We start from the raw sequence: 19,082 nt of genomic DNA, 5'->3' as shown, positions 1-19,082 counted from the left end.
TACGTATCCTCAGCATTTGGCTGAGGGGTATAGACCTCACCATCACGCGGGGATGTTGGCTGTTGAACATTAGGAGGTTATTTTTGTCCGTTTCTTTTACAAATAGAGTTGTATTAAGTTCCCCATTTTCCTGTTTTATCAAAACATCTAAGAACTGTATACTTGACCTTGAAGAGATTAATGTAAATTTAATGGTTCTATCTATTATATTTAAGTACTCATGGAAATACTCAAGTTCTTTATCTGTTCCTGTCCATAGGAGGAAGATGTCGTCTATGTATCGCCACCACACCAGCACATGCCGGAAGTGGTGGGACACATAGACAAGATCCTCCTCCAGGACGCTCATTACAAGATTTGCATAGGCGGGGGCCATGCTGGCCCCCATTGCTGTACCGCGTTGTTGTGAATAAAACGTATCCCCAAAAAGAAAATAGCTCCGCCCCAAAATAATTTCCAATAATTTTAATACAATTTTTTTTCCTTCCATAGACACTTCTATTGTATCCAGTTTCTTTTCTACAGCTTTTAATCCGGTCTGGTGTTCAATTGACGTATAAAGTGAAACGACATCATAAGATGCCAAAATCACCTCCCCCTCTAGTTTTACGCCTTCCAATTTTTTTAAAAAATCTGTTGTGTCTTGGATATAAGATTTGCTTTTTTTGGCAATCGGGTTAAGGATCTTGTCAAGGAATGTTCCCATCCTACTAAACACTGAGTCCACCCCTGACACTATGGGTCGTCCTGGGGGGTTCATCAGTGTTTTGTGGATTTTTGGGGTCGTATACATTACAGGCGTTCTCGGAAATTCTATATATAAATAGTCCATAAGCTCTTGGTCTATTACATTCTTTTTTACCGCTTCTTCTAGACATTTTTTAATTTCAGCCATAATATTGAACTTAGGATCACCATCCAATTTGTGATATACTTTATCATCTCCTAATTGACTCTCAATCTCTGCAACATATTTATGCCTGTCCATGATGACGACAGCACCACCCTTATCCGCGGGTTTAATGATGATGTCGCCATCATGGACAAGCTCCTTCAATGCTCTAGATTCCTCCACTGTAATGTTCGGATGTTTATATTTACATGTAGCTCTCTATTTCTATCTATCTATCTATCTCTCTCTATATCTATCTATAGATATCCATCTATCTAGATATATCTATCGATAGATACTGTATATCTGTAGATAGATAAATTCCAAGCCCGATGTTTAGTAATAAACATAATAAAATGGTACATGAAGAGTTAAATAAAGACACATACACACACACAAAATCCGCACTCGGGACCAGAGCTGTTGTGAATTCTGTTGTCGGGCTCCCTCCTGTGGTCATGAATGGTACTTCGGCTGGTTCTATCCATGGAATTCCTCTGGTGGCTGTGGGTGTTTCTGAGTTTCCTTCCACAGGTGACGAGGTTAATTCGTTAGCTGGCTGCTCTATTTAACTCCACTTAGATCTTTGCTCCATGCCACCTGTCAATGTTCCAGTATTGGTCTTGTTCACTCCTGGATCGTTCTTGTGACCTGTCTTCCCAGTAGAAGCTAAGTCCTGCTTGTTTTTCTCTGGTTTGCTATTTTTCTGTCCAGCTTGCTATTTTGTTGTTGTCTTGCTTGCTGGAAGCTCTGGGACGCAGAGGGAGCGCCTCCGCACCGTGAGTCGGTGCGGAGGATCTTTTTTCGCCCTCTGCGTGGTCTTTTTGTAGGTTTTCGTGCTGACCGCATAGCTACCTTTCCTATCCTCGGTCTGTTCAGTAAGTCGGGCCTCACTTTGCTAAATCTATTTCATCTCTGTGTTTGTATTTTCATCTTTACTCACAGTCATTATATGTGGGGGGCTGCCTTTTCCTTTGGGGAATTTCTCTGAGGCAAGGTAGGCTTTATTTTTCTATCTTCAGGGCTAGCTAGTTTCTTAGGCTGTGCCGAGTTGCATAGGGAGCGTTAGGAGCAATCCACGGCTATTTCTAGTGTGTGTGATAGGATTAGGGATTGCGGTCAGCAGAGTTCCCACGTCCCAGAGCTCGTCCTTATTATCAGTAACTACCAGGTCATTCCGTGTGCTCTTAACCACCAGGTCCATTATTGTCCTGACCACCAGGTCATAACACAGAGCGTTCAGCTGCATAGAAATACATGCAGCCGCACGCTCCGGTCCTGAGCTCCGGCGGCAGTGCTGGGTATTGATGCGAGAGACTCGTGCGAGCTTTGTTATGATCAGGTGACCTTGGAGCAGCATGAAAACTTTCACTGGAGTAGGTGGTAACTATACTGACCGCAAACCCTGATCTTATCACCGCAACTAGAAGTAGCCGTGGGGTGAACCTAACAAAACCTAAACACCTCGACACAACCGGAGGACTAAATACCCCTATAGATGGAAATAGGAATTTCTACCTTGCCTCAGAGCAGAACTCCAAAGGATAGGCAGCCCCCCACAAATATTGACTGTGAGTAGTAGAGGAAAAGACACACGTAGGCAGAAAACAGGATTTAGCAAATGAGGCACACACTAGCTAAATAGGAAAGGATAGGACAGGATACTAAGCGGTCAGTATTAAAAATCCTCCCAAAAATATCCACAGCAGAAAATACAAAAACTCCACCATCTAACTAAAGATGTGGAGCGTATATCTGCATCTCCAGAGAATCCAACAAGACCGAGAAAACACTGACACAGTCTAAGCTGGACAAGAGAAAAACAAATGAATAGCACAGAATTTAAGCACACTGCATGTGTGCCACAGGAACAAAAACCAGACACTTATCTTTGCTGAATTGACAGCTGAGCAGGAGAAGCCAGAAAGTGATCCAACACTTCAGAAGAAACATTGACAACTGGCAAGGGCTAATGAATCCTGCACACTTAAATATCCCAGTCAGAACAGCAATCAGCAGATACACCTGGCCAGGACTGTGACTCAGAGACAACTGCATTCCCACCTACAACCACTGGAGGGAACCCAAGAGCAGAATTCACAACAGAGTTTCTCACAAGTGTGACCCTGGCCTTAAACGCAATATCTGTTTAAGTTATAAAAAAGATTGAAAAAAAATTGCGCAATTTTCTGCGCCAGAATGGAAAAGCCAGCGACTAGGGGCCAATGTTTATAGCCTGGGAAGGGGTTAATACCGATGGTTCTTCCCAGGCTATGAATATCAGCCCACAGCTGTATTTTTAGCCTTTACTGGCTATTAAAATAGGGGGACCCCCCCAAATAACGATGTGTGGTCCTGCTATAATTATTAGCCAGAAGAGGCTATGCAGACAGCTGCAGGCTGATATTCATAGCCTAGGAAGGGACCATGGATATTGCCCCCCCCCCCGGCTAAAAAAACACCAGAACTCAGCCACCCCAGAAATGGCACTTCTGTAAGATGGTCCAATTCCGGCACTTAGCCTTTCTCTTCCCACTGCCCTATAGAGGTGGTATATGGGGTAATAGGGGGTTAATGTCACCTTTGAATTGTAAGGTGACATCAAGCCGGCTTAGTAATGGAAAGGCGTCAATAAGTCACCGATCCATTACTAATCCTATAGTTGTTAATTGGTTAAATAAACACACACATGCAGAATGAAGTATTTTTATGAAATAAAACACCACACAGTTTTGTCATCTTTATTTTTCTGCCAATCCACGCAACGCCCTTGATCTCCTGGAAAAAAAAAAGAAAAAAATAATAAACCAACACAAATACCCCCTGGTCCGACGCAGTCCATATAATAACAAGTGTCCCACGACGATCTCCCCTATAGAGGAGATGTGACAGCTCTATAGGCCTCCAGTGACACACTGACAGGAGACAATGGCTCCTGCAGTGTTATCACTGAGGGTTCACTTTATGGCACTGCTTCGTGAGAATTTTCCCACGCAGCGGTGCCGCAAGTGACAGTATGAACTCTGCACTCACAGCAGCGGAGGGATACAGTGCGGAAGGATACCTTCCATCATTGTATCCTGGAGCCCCTGAAGAGTGTTCGCATCTGCCGATGTGACCGCTCTCCACGGGAGATCGTCGTGGGACATTCGTTATTAAATGGATTACATCGGAACAGGGAGTATACTGTTGGTTTATTATTTTTAATTTTTTTACAGGTGATCGAGGGCTTCGGGGATTAGCTGTATGATGAGTATGTACTATATGTTACATGTACTGTATGTCTACATGTATGTACTGTATATGTGTGTATGTGTTTTGTTTTTGTTTTTCCACATTTGAACACAGTAGTCGGATGATGGGACTACTGCCGTCCCATCATCTGGCTACCTGTCACTGTAGCAGGCATTGCTAGATGGGACTAGTAGTCCCATCGGACGATACGTGCCTACATAGAGACACACACATAGCCCCGCACACACACACATATAGCCCCGCACACGCACACAGCCCCTCAGACCAACGCTTACAGTCCCGTAGACCCCTGCCGATCCCCGCAGACACACACAAACACCCGCACATCTTCTCCACACAGTCTCTGCCCACACACACACAGTATCTGCGGTGGCCCAGGGTCCTGGTCGTTGCAGTAGTGCAGCTTTCCTCCCGGGGAGAGTGATGCTACGTTTGGAGGCAAGGAAGGATAACTGCATCCAGGTACCACAAACATGCAACACTTCACACTCCAGGCCACCAGGGGGAGCTTCTGATCCTATTTACTAGGTGACTCCCCAGATATGTATAACTGGTAGTCTGTAGGGAAAGTCAGTCAGTCCTTGAGAGAAGCTGTTCCTGGCAGGAGCGAATTCCTGTCAGAGGACAGAAGAGAGGGTTCACGGAGCTGTGCATGCCCACAGAGCTGCAGCTCCCAGAAAGAGACATTTTGAAGGCCGAATTGTTTGCAGCGAGCATGCAGGAGAGGAAGCACAGGAGAGGATACTAGAAGGGGACCAGCCCCGAGCAGGCTGCCTCCTTCTGAGTCGCAGAGACCGGTAGCCGGAACACCGAGCTTGTAAGGACCTCTATGACTTACATCAGAGACCGGCAGGACAGCTGAACTCTACGTTACCTGTCCGACCTAACACCCAGGAGGCACGGTGACAACCTTAGAGGCTGGGGCGTGCTAGAGTCCCTATAAACCGCCTCAAGTCACCAGTCATACGGGTATGTCCTATTCAAACCGGGGGACAGAGAGAGAGAGAACATCTGTGAGGACCTTATGAGAAGCTTAGCAGTAAGGGACTACACGACCATGGCGCTAGAGGAAAGGCTATTATTCTCCACCTGGACAAGCGGACTCTGGACTTGCCACCAAACCGGCCGCACCCTGCCTGCCCTGTGGTCTGGTGCTCTGAACTGTAGATGCTGAAGTCTTCAGTAAAGGTAAAGAGACCGCAACCTTGTGTCCTCGTTCTTCTCTGCCCCACTCACCATTCACCATCTATACACGGTGAAGCCCTGGGGATATACCTCACCTGTGGGAAGGTATACCATCTAGCTGCCATAACATCACCCCAGTGGACCCCTTAAAGCAGCGTCGGTCACCCTGACCGAGTACCACAGGGGGCATCACGAACATAAACGTTATCCTTTTAAAGACCTTTCCCTTTTACACAGACGTCCCAGGGCCACGGACCGGGTCAGCCACCGTGACATCCCCCTGTGAACCGCAGGGCCCGGTACCAAGTACCCCACTGCCCTGAATGGGCTCTCCATATCCGCCCACACTCCACCCACACACTCTTCCCCCTCCCAATCTGCAGCATTTCTCGCAAGGCACATCCGCAGCAAAACCGCAGATATTTTTTAAACCTGCGGATTGGTCTGACACAATGGAAGTGCAGAAACGCTGCGGATCCGCAAAAAGAACTGCCATGCTACGGGAAAAAAAAGCTGCAATTTTTCCCGCAGCATGTGCACACCAAATGTCAATTTCACATAGACTAACATTGCTTGTGCACTATACTGCGGATTTGATGCAATTTCGCGCATCTAAAAACGCTGCAGATCCGCATCAAAATCCGCAAAGTGTGCACAACACCTTACAAGGTCTTTTGCTTTTGTCCTTGGGTTGATATGCACATGTCGGACAAAAGCATGTTCATCTCTGGGAAACAGAGCTCACCTCCTTCCTGCGAGGTATGATGGATAGACATTCCCATCTTGTTTGTACTTACATATATTTGTTTGTACAGCTGAACGAGGCACCTTCAAGTATCTTCAAATTATACCCAAGGATGAGCCAGAATTGTTTAAGTCCACAATTCTCTTCCTGATATCTTGGCTGATTTCTTGAAACTTTCCCATGAAGCTACACATAGAAGCAGTATGTTTCAGGTGTGCATTAAAATACATCCACAGGTGTCTCTAATTAACTCAGATTTTGCCAAAAAAAGAAGCTTCCAAACACATGACATCATTATATGGGCAGTCCAGAATTGTTTAAAGGCACAGTAATCTTAGTGTATGTAAACTTTTGACTTTGCAGTAAGTAATAAAAATGCCTTAAAACATTCTCATTATTGTCATATGGCAAATATTAATAACTAGGTGGCCCGTGGGATATTTTCGCACATTGGTTGTCGGGGGCGCAGGCAATTTCAGGAAAATTAAGCTAGTCAAATATAAATGTATTTAATGAGATGATGAATAGAGAGGTATGTGTGTCACTGACATATACAGTATATATATATATATATATATATATATATATATATACAGTATATATATATATATATATGTATATATATATATATATATATATACATATATATATATATATGTTTTCACGAATATTTGAGTCCATGGATCCATTTTATGTCCATTTTGCAAGCTGGCCATACAGATGTCACACGGATGCTTACATGCGAGAAAATCGTATCCTTGCATTGCACACGGATGACATGCGGATCACTGTTCAGGGAACATTTCTGCGATTCTCGTCCGTGAAAAAAACAGAAAAGTTTTAAAAGTTGTGTGTGACTCCAGCCTAAGGGTATGTGCACATGTTGCGGATCTCTGCGGATTCGCAGAGTTTTTTGAGTTGCAGAAACACTGCAGATCCGCAATTGATTTACAGTACAGTGTAAATCAATGAGAAAAAAAAAAAGCTGTGCACACGTTGCGGAAAATCCAGTGCGGAAACGCTGCAGATTAAAAGAAGTAGCATGACACATTTCTTTTTTGCAGATCTGTAGCGTTTTTGTACCCATTCCATTATCGAAATTCTGCAGGGGTAAAAAACGCAGTAAATCCGCACAAAAACCGCAGTAAAAGCGCACAAAAAACTATGCAGATCCGCACAAAAACCGCGACAAATCCGCAGCTGCGTTTTCTGCCAGGAGAGGCAGAATCCGCACCAGAAATTCCTAAGGCTAATCCGCAACGTGTGCACATAGCCTAAAGGAGATCCCCCAATGTTAACCCCTTCCCGACCCATGACGCCACGTAGGCGTCATGAAAGTCGGTGCCAATCCGACCCATGACGCCTATGTGGCGTCATGGAAAGATCGCGTCCCTGCAGGCCGGGTGAAAGGCTTAACTCCCATTTCACCCGATCTGCAGGGACAGGGGGAGTGGTAGTTTAGCCCAGGGGGGGTGGCTTCACCCCCTCGTGGCTACGATCGCTCTGATTGGCAGTTTCACTTTCAACAGCCAATCAGAGCGATTTGTAATATTTCACCTATTATAACGGGTGAAATATTACAATCCAGCCATGGCCGATGCTGAAATATCATCGGCCATGGCTGGAAATACTACTGTGCCCCCACCCCACCAATCGCCCCCCCCAGCCCCCCGATCTGGCCGGTACACTGCTCCGGCTCCCCTCCGTCCAGTGCTCCGCTCCCCCCGTGCTCTTGTCCGCTCCCCCCTTGCTCCAATCACCCCCCCGTGCTCCAATCACCCCCCCTGCACTTCGATCCACCCCCCGTGCTCCGTTCCACCCCCCCGTGCTCCGTTCCAGCCCCCCCGTGCTCCGTTCCACGTCCCCCGTGCTCCGTTCCACGCCTGCCGCGCTCCGATTCCCCCCCATGCTCCGATCCCCCCCCATGCTCCGATCCCCCCCCCCGTGCTCCCCCCCACCCCATTATACTTACCGATCCTGCCGGGCTCCGTCCGTCTTCTCCCTGGGCGCCGCCATCTTCCAAAATGGCGGGCGCATGCGCAGTGCGCCCGCCGAATCTGCCGGCCTGCAGATTCGTTCAAAGTGCATTTTGATCACTGAGATAGATTATATCTCAGTGATCAAAATAAAAAAAATAATAAATGACCCCCCCCCTTTGTCACCCCCATAGGTAGGGACAATAAAAAAATAAAGAATTTTTTTTTTTCCACTAATGTTAGAATAGGGATAGGGTTAGGGTTAGGGGTAGGGTTAGGGTTAGGGTTAGGGGTAGGGTTAGGGGTAGGGTTAGGGGTAGGGTTAGGGGTAGGGCTAGGGTTTCGGTATGTGCACACGTATTCTGGTCCTCTGCAGATTTTTCCGCTGCGGATTTGATAAATCCGCAGTGCTAAACCGCTGCGGATTTATGGCAGATTTACCGCGTTTTTTTCTGCGCATTTCACTGCGGTTTTACAATTGCGATTTTCTATTGGAGCAGTTGTAAAACCGCTGTGGAATCCGCACAAAGAAGTGACATGCTGCGGAATGTAAACAGCTGCGTTTCCGTGCAGTTTTTCTGCAGCATGTGTACAACGATTTTTGTTTCCCGTAGGTTTACATTGAACTGTAAACTCATGGGAAACTGCTGCGGATCCGCAGCGTTTTCCGCAGCGTGTGCACATACCTTTAGAATTAGGCTATGTGCACACGGTGCGGATTTGGCTGCGGATTCGCAGCAGTGTTCCATCAGGTTTACAGTACCATGTAAACATATGAAAAACCAAATCCGCTGTGCCCATGGTGCGGAAAATACCGCGCGGAAACGCTGCGTTGTATTTTCCGCAGCATGTCAATTCTTTGTGCGGATTCCGCAGCGTTTTTCCACCTGTTCCTCAATAGGAATCCGCAGGTGAAATCCGCACAAAAAACACTGGAAATCCGCGGAAAATCCTCAGGTAAAACGCAGTGCCTTTTACCCGCGGATTTTTCAAAAATGATGCTGAAAAATCTCACACGAATCCGCAACGTGGGCACATCGCCTTAGGGTTAGGGTTGGAATTAGGGTTGTGGTTAGGGTTAGGGGTGTGTTGGGGTTACGGGTGTGTTGGGGTTAGGGTTGTGATTAGGATTATGGCTACAGTTGGGATTAGAATTAGGGGTGTGTTGGGGTTAGTGTTGGCGTTAGAATTGAGGGGTTACCACTGTTTAGGCACATCAGGGGTCTCCAAACGCAACATGGCGCCACCATTGATTCCAGCCAATCTCGTATTCAAAAAGTCAAATGGTGCTCCCTCAATTCCGAGCCCTGACGTGTGCCCAAACGGTGGTTTACCCCCACATATGGGGTACCAGCATACTCAGGATAAACTGCGCAACAATTACTGGGGTCCAGTTTCTCCTGTTACCCTTGTGAAAATAAAGAAATGCTTGCTAAAACATCATTTTTGAGGAAAGAAAAATGATTTTTTTATTTTCACGGCTCTGCGTTGTAAACGTCTGTGAAGCACTTGGGGGTTCAAAGTGCTCACCACATATCTAGATAAGTTCCTTGGGGGGTCTAGTTTCTAAAATGGGGTCACTTGTGGGGGGTTTCTACTGTTTAGGCACATCAGGGGCTCTGCAAACGCAACGTGACGCCCGCAGAGCATTCCATCAAAGTCTGCATTTCAAAACGTCACTACTTCAATTCCGAGCCCCGGCATGTGCCCAAACAGTAGTTTACCCCCACATATGGGGTATCACCGTACTCAGGAGAAACTGGACAACAAATATTGGGGTCAAATTTCTCCTGTTACCCTTGGGAAAATTAAAAAATTCTGGGCTAAATAGTTATTTTTGAGGAAAGAAAACGTATTTATTATTTTCACGGCTCTGCATTATAAACTTCTGTGAAGCACTTGGGGGTTCAAAGTGCTCACCACACATCTAGATAAGTTCCTTTCGGGGTCTAGTTTCCAAAATGGGGTCACTTGTGGGGGGTTTCTACTGTTAAGCCACATCAGGGGCTCTGCAAACGCAACGTGACGCCCACAGAGCATTCCATCAAAGTCTGCATTTCAAAACGTCACTACTTCAATAACGAGCCTCGGCATGTGCCCAAACAGTGGTTTACCCCCACATATGGGGTATCAGCATACTCAGGAGAAACTGGACAACAAATATTGGGATCCAATTTCTCCTGTAACCCTTGGGAAAATAAAAAATTCTGGGCTAAATAATTATTTTTGAGGAAAGAAAACGTATTTATTATTTTCACGGCTCTGCATTATAAACTTCTATGAAGCACTTGGGGGTTCAAAGTGCTCACCACACATCTAGATAAGTTCCTTTCGGGGTCTAGTTTCCAAAATGGGGTCACTTGTGGAGGGTTTCTACTGTTAAGCCACATCAGGGGCTCTGCAAACGCAACGTGACGCCCACAGAGCATTCCATCAAAGTCTGCATTTCAAAACGTCACTACTTCACTTCCGAGCCCCGGCATGTGCCCAAACAGTGGTTTACCCCCACATATGGGGTATCAGCGTACTCAGGAGAAACTGGACAACAACTTTTGGGGTCAAATTTCTCCTGTAACCCTTTGGAAAATAAAAAATTGCAGGCTAAAATATCATTTTTTGAGAAAATAATTTTTTATTTTTTATTTTCATGGCTCTGCGTTATAAACTTCTGTGAAGCACTTGGGGGTTCAAAGTCCTCACCACACATCTAGATTAGTTCCTTTGGGGGTCTAGTTTCCAAAATGGGGTCATTTCTGGGGGATCTCCAATGTTTAGGCACACAGGGGCTCTCCAAACGTGACATGGTGTCCGCTAATGATTGGAGCTAATTTTCCATTTAAAAAGCCAAATGGCGTGCCATCCCTTCCGAGCCCTGCCGTGCGCCCAAACAGTGGTTTACCCCCACATATGGGGTATCACCGTACTCAGGACAAACTGGACAACAATATTTGGGGTCCAATTTCTCCTATTATCCTTGGCAAAATAGGAAATTCCAGGCTAAAAAATAATTTTTGAGGAAAGAAAAATTATTTTTTATTTTAATGGCTCTGCGTTATAAACTTCTGTGAAGCACCTGGGGGTTTAAAGTGCTCAATATGCATCTAGATAAGTTCCTTGGGGGGGTCTAGTTTCCAAAATGGGGTCACTTGTGGGGGAGTTACAATGCATAGGCACACAGGGGCTCTCCAAACGCGACATGGTGTCCGCTAACAATTGGAGCTAATTTTCCATTCAAAAAGTCAAATGGCGCGCCTTCCCTTCTGAGCCCTGCCGTGTGCCCAAACAGTGGTTTACCCCCACATATGAGGTATCGGCGTACTCGGGAGAAATTGCCCAACAAATTTTATGATCCATTTTATCCTACTGCCCATGTGAAAATGAAAAAATTGAGGCGAAAAGAATTTTTTTGTGAAAAAAAATACTTTTTCATTTTTACAGATCAATTTGTGAAGCACCTGAGGGTTTAAAGTGCTCACTAGGCATCTAAATAAGTTCCTTGGGTGGTCTAGTTTCCAAAATGGGGTCACTTGTGGGGGAGCGCCAATGTTTAGGCACACAGGAGCTCTCCAAACGCGACATGGTGTCCGCTAACGATGGAAATAATTTTTCATTCAAAAAGTCAAATGGCGCTCCTTCCCTTCCGAGCCTTACCATGTGCCCAAACAGTGGTTTACCCCCACATATGAGGTATCGGCGTCATCAGGAGAAATTGCCCAACACATTTTAGGATCCATTTTATCCTGTTGCCCATGTGAAAATGAAAAAATTGAGGCTAAAAGAATTTTTTTGTGAAAAAAAAGTACTTTTTCATTTTTTTGGATCAATTTGTGAAGCACCTGGGGGTTCAAAGTGCTCACTATGCATCTAGATAAGTTCCTTGGGGCGTCTAGTTTCCAAAATGGGGTCACTTGTGGGGGAGCTCCAATTTTTAGGCACACGGGGGCTCTCCAAACGTGACATGGTGTCCGCTAAAGAGTGGAGCCAATTTTTCATTCAAAAAGTCAAATGGCGCTCCTTCCCTTCCAAGCCCTGCCGTGCGCCCAAACAGTGGTTTACCCCCACATATGAGGTATCAGCGTACTCAGGACAAATTGGACAACAACTTTCGTGGTTCAGTTTCTCCTTTTACCATTGGGAAAATAAAAAAATTGTTGCTAAAAGATAATTTTTGTGACTAAAAAGTTAAATGTTCATTTTTTCCTTCCATGTTGCTTCTGCTGCTGTGAAGCACTTGAAGGGTTAATAAACTTCTTGAATGTGGTTTGGAGTACCTTGAGGGGTGCAGTTTTTAGAATGGTGTCACTTTTGGGTATTTTCAGCCATATAGACCCCTCAAACTGACTTCAAATGTGAGGTGGTCCCTAAAATAAATGGTTTTGTAAATTTCGTTGTAAAAATGACAAATCGCTGGTCAAATTTTAACCCTTATAACGTCCTAACAAAAAAAAAATTTGTTTCCAAAATTGTGCTGATGTAAAGTAAACATGTGTGAAATGTTATTTATTAACTATTTTGTGTCACATATCTCTCTGGTTTAACAGAATAAAAATTCAAAATGTGAAAATTGCGAAATTTTCAAAATTTTCGCCAAATTTCCGTTTTTATCACAAATAAACGCAGAATTTATTGACCTAAATTTACCACTAACATGAAGCCCAATATGTCACGAAAAAACAATCTCAGAACCGCTAGGATCCGTTGAAGCGTTCCTGAGTTATTACCTCATAAAGGGACACTGGTCAGAATTGCAAAAAACGGCAAGGTCTTTAAGGTCAAAATAGGCTGGGTCATGAAGGGGTTAAACATAATGGTATTTTACTTTCTGATCAGAAGAGGTCTGATTGTCAGGACCTTGCAAAAGAACAGGGGAAGCAGCATTTTTTCTGCAGTGTAGGGAAATGTAAGGCTATGTGCACACGTTGCGGACTGGCGTGCGGATTTTTCCGCATTGTTCTTTCAAAATCTGCAGGTAAACCGTAGTTTTTGTGCGGATTCCACGTGCGACTTCCTATTTCGGAGCAGGTGTAAACCGCTGCGGAATCCGCACAAAGAATTTACATGCTGCAGAAAAAAACGCTACATTTCCGCACATTTTTTTCGGCAGCGTTTTCCATACGTTTACATGGTACTGTACAATGCATGGAAAACAGCTGCAGATCCGCAGCAAAATCCGCAACATGTGCACATAGCCCAACACAGCCATATGTATGTGAACGGAGCAGCTCCCTGTACAGCAGTGCCACTTTGACAGTAAAAATGATGGAGAATTGACCCCATAACTGAGCATATTTACACAATTGTATAATAATTGGGAATATCCCATTAAAAAAAAAAAAGTAATATCTGCAGATAATTTTGACCTTTTTTTCCCCTACGGTTGGATTTTTTTTTCAATTTTTGCAAAGTTGTTTCTATCAATCTCTCCCTTCGGGAAACAATATACAGTCTGAGTTATGTCAACACTGCAGTTTTTCACCTGGAACCAGAGGTGACTCCAGGTCACCAATAAGCTGCAACCTTAGAAGGAAGATAGACTTTTCAATGACTGTCCAATAATACAGACATTCGTGCAGCTGACGTTTTTCTTTGGAAGGCACCATCTGAAAGATATACAGCGTCATCCTATTGAGGCAGCACTTTTATGGTGAGGTGTGGACGTCTGAAAAGGCTATCTAGAATATTACAATGAGAGACTTGTTGCGGACATATCCACATCCTTTGGGACAACACCGCCCTGCTGGACGCGGTCCACCTACACTTGCTTTGTTTTTTATTATTGTAAATGGTTCCAGTTACCTGCTGTCATGTTGCCAGTACACTTTCCCTCTTCCGCCGGGGTGGTGCGCGTGCGCTGTGGGCCCTCGGCCGAGCCGCGCCTCTGTAAGGCTTCCGTAACAGGGACGCCCAGACTTGGTGACGTCAAGAGGGATTTCCCTCCTCTCTGGGCATCCCTGGGAAAGCCGGAAGTGGCGCGTTGCCGACCGCCGGACCCGCCCGCATGCGCCGTAGTGCTCCTGCGGCTCATTTGCCTCAGCTGCGGGCATGATATAAAAACCGGATATTTGCCATAAACCACACAGCCCCCCGAGGAAGCACTTTTAAACGCGAAACGCGCGTCGGGGCTTTCGGTGGGACAGCGCACATTGGAGGTTACGTTCATGGGTAAGCAATCAGCGGATCTAGGGCTATGTTTTGTGTGCTATAGTGCATGAGCAGGCTGTTATGTGGGTGAGTGTATCCAGGGACATGGGGCATACCCACTAGGGCTGTTCACTCTTCCCTTGTCTTTTGTATCATTTACCCAGTTTACATACATTTGAACTCTTGGCACCTTATTACTAGTTGATGCTATTTATTATCTTCCCCATGTGCTCTTGCTGCGCCTATACTTTGATGTATGGACGTACTCCAGTGTGTCTGTCCTTTAGTGTCGTCACATACTCTATCCTTATTACTTATTATTGTACTTGTGGTGTATTATATTTTTTTGCTTAATAAAGTTTATCTATTTTATATTTCTATCTGAATTAATTAGACTTGGTCTATTATGGGGCCCTATGCTCTTTTCAACTTATAGGTGTATAACCTTAGAAGGAAGATAGACTTTTCAATGACTGTCCAATAATACGGAAAATCTAATGGTTCAGAACCTGTCCAGTCCCTTTGAGGCTATGTGCACACGTTGTGGATTTTGCTGCGGCTCGCTAGCAGATCCGCAGCTGCGGGTCCGCAGCAGTTTTCCATGAGTTTACAGTACCATGTAAACCTATGGAAAACAGAAACCGCTGTGTCCATGCTGCGGAAAAAAAAGCGTGGAAACGCAGCGGTTTACATTCCACAGCATGTCAATTCTTTGTGCGGATTCCGCAGCGTTTTACACCTGCTCCATAATAGGAATCCGCAGGTGTAAAACCGCAAGTGGAATCCGCACAAAATCAGCATAAAATCCGCAGTAAAACGCAGTGCCTTTTACCTGCGGATTTTTGAAATCCACTGCGGAAAAATCCGCAGACCTCCAAAATACGTGTGCATATAGCCTTAGGCTGCATTCATTTATATCTTCAGTTTTCAAGCTGAAGTCTTAAACAGGTAAAGTTTTACTTTTATTCTACTTCCACATATGTAGCAAATATTTTATATGTACCTGCCTGAAATTGGCTGGGCAATGAGTTCGGCAAGCTGGAAAGCCTAAAAGGCAAATGTTAGGATTTGTTTCAGCTTTGTATTAGTATGTTTGGGGTAGTGTGGTGCCACCTGCAGGTCATTTTTCCTTACTACAGGTTTATGAAAATTTGTGTTTAAAGTCTATTTTGTGATCACATCGTGGATGTGTGGTTTGTTTGGTTATTTTCTTGCTGAAGGGGGCAAGTTTACCTTTCAAATGGTGTATCATTTGAGTGTATGGGTGCAGTATGAATGGAGATACAAAGTAATCACCAAAAAAGAGTGTTTTGAAATAATATAGAAAGCTTATGGTAATCCTAATTGACCTAAAACAGGAAAGGTTTATTCTGATTTCTTGTCAGATATTTACATAAACATGCATATATTTTTTCTACATAGTGTAAGTAAACTTCTGGTTTCAACTGTCTGTTCTAGAGCCAAGGACCACCTGGGGAAAGCTACAGAAAGACCTAGAATGAACAACTACAACTGTTTAAATTAAAACTATAAGTAGTGACCTCAGCCTCGAAACCTTTATGCACGCTCACCACTTAAGACTCCATCGCTGAACAAAAAGAAAATTTATGGAAGGAACTAAAGGCGCAGAGTTCGTAGAATGAGCTCACGGGATCTTCAGGATTTTCAAGAGAGTTTGTGTGGAAGAATGGGGAAAAATCACACCCGAGTAATGCCTGCAACTAGTTTGTCTGAACAGGAGGCATCTTGAAGCTGTCATCAACAAAGGCTTTTGTAAAAAAGTGTTAACTACATTTCAGTTAGTGTGTAATGTTCAATACTTTTTCCCTGTGTCATTTCTCATTATTACACTCAGGTCTCAGGGGTAAGGTTTCTTCCTGTGGAGAGTGACATACCAGCTCTGGCTTGTCAAGGTAAGGAGGCTTATTCGCAGTGCAATGCTCCTCTGGGAAATTTAATATGCAAATTGCCACCTGTTGGAAGTAGCGATCCTACAAGTCACAATCAACCCTTTAACGAGTCTTGCAATATGACTTAGGATAAAAGCCAAATCAGTATCTCAATTCGCAGACACGATGTTTCGGGCTGTTCAGTCGTCAGTGCGAAGCATGAGAACGAATTTGGCTAGGTGAGAGGCTCTGGAGGCTCTGGACTGAAGTCCAAGGGGTAAGAGGTCACATTGCAAGTCTTGTTAGAAGGTTGATTGTGACTTGTAGGATCGCTACTTCCAACAGGTGGCACTATAGAGTTCAAGTCCTCTTTTTGGCTATGTGCACACGTAGGAAATGTGGTGCAGAATTTTCTGCACAAAATCCGCATCTCCTGGCAGAATCCGCAGCTACGAATTTGCTGTGGATTTTGTGCGGATTTGCCTCGGATTTTGTGCGGATTTTATGCAGTTTTTGCCACTGCGGATTTCTATTATGGAGGGGTGCAGAAACGCTGCAGATCCGCACAAAAGAAGTGACATGCACTTCTTTTACATCCGCAGCAATTCCGCACTGATTTTTCCGCACCATCTGCACGATGTTTTTTTTACCCATTGATTTACATTGTACTGTAAATCACAGTGCAGATCTGCAGCGTTTCTGCGCGGAAAAATCTGCTGCGCATCCGCAGCGGATCCACATCGTGTGCACATAGCCTTCTCTGAAGAGGCAATTTGCATATCATTCTTACACATAACAATTCATGGACATCTATGGTTTTTCTTTTGCCTGTGTGCAGCGTCGGACTGGACTACCTTGGGCCCACCAGAGAAAAATCATTCTTGGGGCCCACCATGCAGTTATGTAAAAATACCACACCACACAGGGCAGATCCTCTGTATACTCCACCAAACAAGAGAGCTGACAGATCCTCTTTATACTGCACCACACAGGAGAGCTGATAAGTTCTCTGTATACAACACCACACAGGAGAGACGACAGATCCTCTATATACGATACTACACCACAGAAGAGAGCTGACAGATCCTCTATATACTACACCACACAGGAGAGCTGACAGATCCTCTATATACTACACCTCACAGGACAGCTGACAGATCCTCTATATACTACACCACACGGGAGAGCTGACAGATCCTCTATATACTACACCACACAGGAGAGCTGACAGATCCTCTATATACTACACCACACAGGAGAGCTGACAGATCCTCTATATACTACACCACACAGGAGAGCTGACATATCCTCTATATACTACACCACACAGGAGAGCTGACAGATCCTCTATATACTACACCACACGGGAGAGCTGACAGATCCTCTATATACTACACCAGGGGTGTCAAACTGCATTCCTCGAGGGCTGCAAACAGGTCATGTTTTCAGGATTTCCTTGTACTGCACAGGTGATAATTTAATCACCTACACAAATAATGAGTTGGTGATTAAATTATCACCTGTGCAGTACAAGGAAATCCTGAAAACATGACCTGTTTGCAGCCCTCGAGGAATGCAGTTTGACACCCCTGTACTACACCACACAGGAGAGCCGACAGATCCTCCCAGGGGTGGATTAAGGGTAGCCAGGGCCCCGGGCTGTTCACACACTGTGTGCCCCCCCGGTCATGTGACGGGGGTCATGTGACAGGGGTCATGTGACGGGGGTCATGATATACCCGAACCAGATTATACCAGAAAAATGGCCGGGCCCTACTCTACTGTAACCTATTAAATATTTGTTAAAATCTGCAATACAATTTAGGTATAGCTTGACCAATAATATCACATACAAGGAACAAATACAACCGCACCGTGACCAGACCACATATTACAACCACAGTGATCGAATAATATCACATACAAGGAACAAATACCACCGCACCATGTCAAGACCACATATTACCACTTGGTGACCAAATAGCACATACAAGGGACAAATACCACAACACCATTTCCAGACCACATATTACCACCACATAGTGACTGAATACTACAATACTGATCAGTAATAAAAAAAACAACACAATACTATCACCATAAGTGCCAGTATTCACAGGAGATCTGTACTTAGTATGCAGTGTCTGTGTAGAGGTAATACTGAGATCACTGGTGACATTATACACAGGACCTCTATATAGTATATAGTGTATAGTGTCAGTGTATAGGTAACACTGACTCACCAGTGACGTCTCTAGGTGAAGTCCTTCATCTTTCATCCAGCACAGACCGCCATCATTCCTTCCAGCCAGGACTCGTTTCTGCAGGAAATAACACAGTTATCTCGAGCTCCACTTGCAGAACACATTACTTAATTTTTCACAACTTCTACATTACACCACATGAAGAAGAAAAGGCGATATAGTGTCACTCTGCATAATAACAGGACCGCCCCCCCATTTAAAACAGTATACTCAAAAAATAAAATAAATACATCACTGCAGTAACAATATCCCTTAATTAGCCCCTATGGTAATAATATTCCCCACCCTGGCTCCGTTTATCTCATTCCTGGCTCCAGCCATATGTTCTCCCATCCTGCACTCATGAGTATCCATTCTACCCCATATGATCTCCACATCCTGCCCCATCTGTCTCCATCGTATCCATCCTGCCCCATGATCCAATCCTGCCCCATGTCTCCAATCATGCCCCGTGCCTACATTCTGCCCATGCCTCCAGTCCTGCCCCCAGTGTGTCCAGCATATTACCCCCAGTGTGTCCAGCAATCTGGCCCAGTGTCTCCAGCATTGCCCCAGTGTGTCCAGAAATCATCTGCCCCAGTGTATCCAGCATTGCCCCAGTGTGTCCAGCAATCATCTGCCCCAGTGTCTCCAGCAATCATCTGCCCCAGTGTGTCCTCCAGCAATCTGCCCCCGTGTGTCCTCCAGCAATCTGCCCCCAGTGTGTCCTCCAGCAATCTGCCCCCAGTGTGTCCT

At 44.9% G+C, this 19,082-nt stretch overlaps 1 long non-coding RNA gene across 1 annotated transcript in view; it reads left to right on the top strand.

Moving 5' to 3' along the window:
• Positions 1 to 15,992, top strand: part of LOC138641030 (uncharacterized) — an 80,412-nt gene extending 64,420 nt beyond the window's left edge. Inside the window, exon 2 of the long non-coding RNA XR_011313776.1 lies at positions 15,653 to 15,992. This is a non-coding gene — a long non-coding RNA (uncharacterized lncRNA). The remainder of the gene's footprint in view (positions 1 to 15,652) is intronic.
• The last annotated feature ends 3,090 nt before the right edge of the window (positions 15,993 to 19,082 follow it).

Source organism: Ranitomeya imitator, chromosome 1, assembly GCF_032444005.1.
Source record: "Ranitomeya imitator isolate aRanImi1 chromosome 1, aRanImi1.pri, whole genome shotgun sequence".
NCBI lineage: Eukaryota > Metazoa > Chordata > Amphibia > Anura > Dendrobatidae > Ranitomeya > Ranitomeya imitator.
Note: the sequence above shows the minus strand (reverse complement) of the source record. Positions and strands in the feature narration are given on the sequence as shown.